This window comes from Eucalyptus grandis, chromosome 6 (genome assembly GCF_016545825.1).
Source record: "Eucalyptus grandis isolate ANBG69807.140 chromosome 6, ASM1654582v1, whole genome shotgun sequence".
Lineage (NCBI taxonomy): Eukaryota > Viridiplantae > Streptophyta > Magnoliopsida > Myrtales > Myrtaceae > Eucalyptus > Eucalyptus grandis.
The window spans coordinates 55,692,245-55,696,476 of record NC_052617.1 but is presented as its reverse complement, the minus strand read 5'-3'; the positions used below and the strand labels follow the sequence as shown (position 1 = coordinate 55,696,476).

The 4,232-nt window shown below is 36.0% G+C and overlaps 1 pseudogene; it reads right to left on the bottom strand.

Annotated features, from left to right (window-relative positions):
- LOC104446148 overlaps positions 1 to 3,904 on the bottom strand; it is a 17,921-nt pseudogene extending 14,017 nt beyond the window's left edge.
- Between the last annotated feature and the right edge of the window lie 328 nt (positions 3,905 to 4,232).

Genomic DNA, 4,232 nt, shown 5'->3' with positions numbered 1-4,232 from the left:
GGAAAAGGAAAAGGAAAATCAAATAAAGCAAAAAAAAAAATCATAGAATTAAAAAAATTTGCAAAAATTGTTAACATTAGCACTAGTCATGTCAAATAGGATTTAGTGATTTTCAGCCAAAATTGGTTGGAAGGACTAAATTGACAAATTTTTAAAAAGTTTAGAACTAAATTGGCAAATCATCAAAATGTTTAGGACTAAATTGAAACAATTAAAATGTTTATGATTGAATTAACTACCGTTTTTGATAAATTTAGGACTTCTTGGATAATCTTTATTTGTAATTTCATAATCTATGCCTTCAACAATTTGATTGTATCTTTGTTTCTCACCCATAAATGATGCATAATATTTTTGATTTATTTTGTTGAGCTAATCCTCCTTTTTGGCTCACTCTCTTCAAATCTTAAAATCACTTGTTAAATTAGTGGAAACTAATTTGTTGACGATGAAGAGGAAATTGGTTACATAGCTATTCCTGCTGACCTTTGGGACACAGGGGCTGGCACGGGTACCGGAGCCATAGTGTTGCTTTTGCTTTGTTGGTGGTTGAACAAATACATCAAAAGAAGGCGTGAAGCAAACGCGAACGAAAATTTTCGAACGTAATGGCGGATTTTTGTTGCAAAAACGTCTATCTTCTATTGAAGACAATCATGTGGACAAAGGCAAGTTATTCGCTTAATTAGGAGTTAGACATGGCTACGGATCATTTCAATGAGAATCGAATATTGGGTCAAGGTGGTCAAGGAACTGTTTACAAGGGAATGTTGATAGACGGAACGATCATTGCGGTCAAGAAATCCAATATTATTGATGCAGACAAGTCGAACAGTTGGCCAATGAAATTGTTATTCTATCCGAAATCAATCATAGAAATGTGGTCAAGCTATTAGATTTTGTTTGGAGAGTGAAGTCCCTCTTCTGGTATATGAATTTGTCCCTAATGGAACTCTATCGCCATCTTCATGACCAGACGAAGAATTTCCCATCTCATGGGAAATGAGATTAAGAATTGCTGAAGTCGCCTGGGTTCTTTTTCATATTTGCACTCGATGCAACCATACCGATTTATCATCGTGGATATCAACTCATCAAATATACTTTTGGGTGAAAAATATAGAGCCAAAGTGGCGGATTTTGAGCTTCCAAATTGATTTCCATAGACCAAACACACTTGATCACAATGGTGCGAGAGGAACCTTCGGATACTTGGACCCGAATACTACCAAACAAGTCAATTTACCCACAAGAGTGATGTCTATAGCTTTGGGGTTGTCCTTGTTGAGCTACTAACTGAGAAAAGCCAATTTCTCAACTAAGGGCAGAAGAGGACAGAAATCTAGCCTCATACTTCATCATTTCGATGCAACAGAATCGCTTGTTTGATGTTCTTGATAAGGAGGTATTAGACCATGGTGAGAACGAAGAAATTATTATGTGTCCAACTTGGCGAAAAGATGCTTAGAACTTCATGGAAGGTACAGGCCTACAATGAAGGAAGTGGCGATGGAATTGGAGCAAGCACGATCACTACGAAATCCCATGGCCGCCCGACAAAATGAAGAAGTGATCAATCGCATTAGAACTGATCTATCTATGTTTCGAGTGTGATTCCGATGTCAATGTATTGGAAGCACAGGTAGAGATGACTTCAGTGCAGGAGGATCAGTCACTCTTATCACCGAGATGAAGATGCATTTAGTTGTCTTAGTCCAAATTTTTATGATATGAGACATCGCAATCCCTTTATTTTCCTTTTATACGCGTGTTGCAGAATAATGTTGATGAAGTGCCCAGAAACAATATACTAGATTCATGCACCCTTCAATTTACTAGTATCAGTGATGACTATATTATCTCTTTTGATTTCTCGTTAATTTGCTTTAGCTTTTTACTAGGGTTTACTATTATATCAAGAAAATAGCTTCTTACCAAAAAAATACCCAAATTAGTTGTTTTAGAAATATTCTGTCCATGCTTTATCAGCCATGTACTTCAATCTTGAGATATTGGTATCTTTCTACGTATATGTGTTTCCCATTTCTTCGTATTGTATCAGTAATTACTTTCCATTGATTGATAATCCTAATATTTTGCAATTAGGCAACAAAAAATAAAAATTTCTAATGTCGATTTCTATACAAACGCGAGGTCTGTGTACTTTAACTGGTCTATGTAAATCAATGAGCATAAGGAATATGTTTATATTGGTTTTACAAGGGAAAATGTTGATGTAATTATTTCGACAATTGTACTTCATACCACTTCAACCGATTTCTTTCGTCTCCTTGTATTTCGCGGCTCCCCAACTCAATTACATTTGTCTTGTAATATGTATTATGTTATGCTTATTAATAGCTAAGTTTATTTCTAATCAAAGAAGAACTTATTATAGCAAACACAAAATTGACATGTATATTTCTTTTACTTTTACGATGATTCTCATATACTTTTCGGGTAAGCTCAATAGATCATATACATAAGCGCGAATCAAGTTTATAAGTGATGTCTCATCATGTTTTATCCAAAATTTATATTAGGTCGGGAACTGTATATAAGTTCAAGAGACATAGTGTACCTGTGCCTTGCGTTCCGATACCCACGTTGGACTCATCATGGACATGTTGTATTGATTGTAAGTTTTTCAAAATTGTTGAACTATTTAAGTTTCATATTAGGCCTCAACGATAGATATGTGCAAAATTATTTAAGTGCAAATATCTGCACATTGCATTACAATGGATCTATTGTTATCCATATTAAGCTCATCGTGGGCAAATTGTGTTTAGTAAGAGCTCTTAAAAAAGTTTCAAACTATAGTTTCATATTGGGTCTCCGCGCAGATATGCATGAACTTTTTAGTGCAATATATAATACGTTTGAATTTTCTAAGTGCAAAATGTAACAAGAACTAAAAGCTAAATTGCCAAAAAAAGAAAAGAAAAAAGAAGGCACAACTTCCCTAGAAAGTCATACGCAGATTGGCATATGTTGTTGAAAAAAAAGATAAAAATTTATCCAAAAACGTCTCATGGTTGAGGGCAACTGCTAGGGCAAGGGTTCATCATGTTTCGGCGCGACAAAGGTTTCATTGAAACCTCTAGTTGACATATATCTATCTAATTATCTATTTATGCTGTCGTAGATGAATGCAAGCGCTCCGAGTTTTTTTTTTCTTAGCGAACTTTTCTATGCTGGCTTGACTCCGAAGGAACAATTGTGTACCCTTAAAGGAGTACTAAATCAACCCAGGAAAAAAAGAAGGCAAAATGACTTGAGACTAATGTCCTTATTCATAGGAAAATTTTTCTAAAAAATTCTAAACCTCTTGTATGGCAGCCAACTTAGTCTTAAATCTTTTGACGACTTGCACAATTCAGTCTTAAATCTTTTCAATTATATTAATTCTCAACTTTTTGATGATTTGTCTATTTAGTACTAAAATTTTTAATGAATTACCAATGTAGTCATTCCGATTGATTTTGGCCGGAAATCTGACATTGACAATTTGTAATTTTTTTTAAATTTTCAGAATTTTTTTTATTGATTTTCAAATTTTCTTTTTTCTTTTCATCCTTTCTTTTATTTTTTTCTTCTTCAATGACCACTGGGCATTGGCAACCTCTGCTAGACCCTCGGTAAGTCCCACAAAGCCCTGATTGGATCAAGGTTACGTTGTTCGCCCTCATTGTGGTTGGTAAGGGCCGTGATGCCCTTGCCTCGCTAGATCTAGCAAGGACGTCGTGACCCTTGCCCAAGCTTTCATGGGCCATAGTGAGCCACGAAAAAGTTCCCGGCGACAATCCATATCCGTGCCTGTGTACGAGCCTTTGTTGAGCTGAATCTCAGCCCCACCGTGAGCCACGCCGGCGTTGCCGATGCTCGGGTCTTGCACAGCCATTTAACGACCACGCCAGGCCTTGATCATTCCCTGCAGGTTTTTCCGGCGCTCAATTCAGTCCATCCGCGAGGCCTCGCTTGGCTTGCCCCATTGCAACCCAAGCCCACTGTTGCTGCCATTCGTGACTCATCAAGTCTATCTTGGGGATAAGGAAATCAAGGTTTGACTAATTTCATGCAATAGTTTTATTTTAATATATGATTTTAAATGCATCATAAAAGTCGCCTATTATGAGAATTTTAATATACTAACATGATAGTATTTAAAACTAATTCCATAGTATGTCATTAAAAACTCATCATGCATATCATACAGCTGTATCATTCTT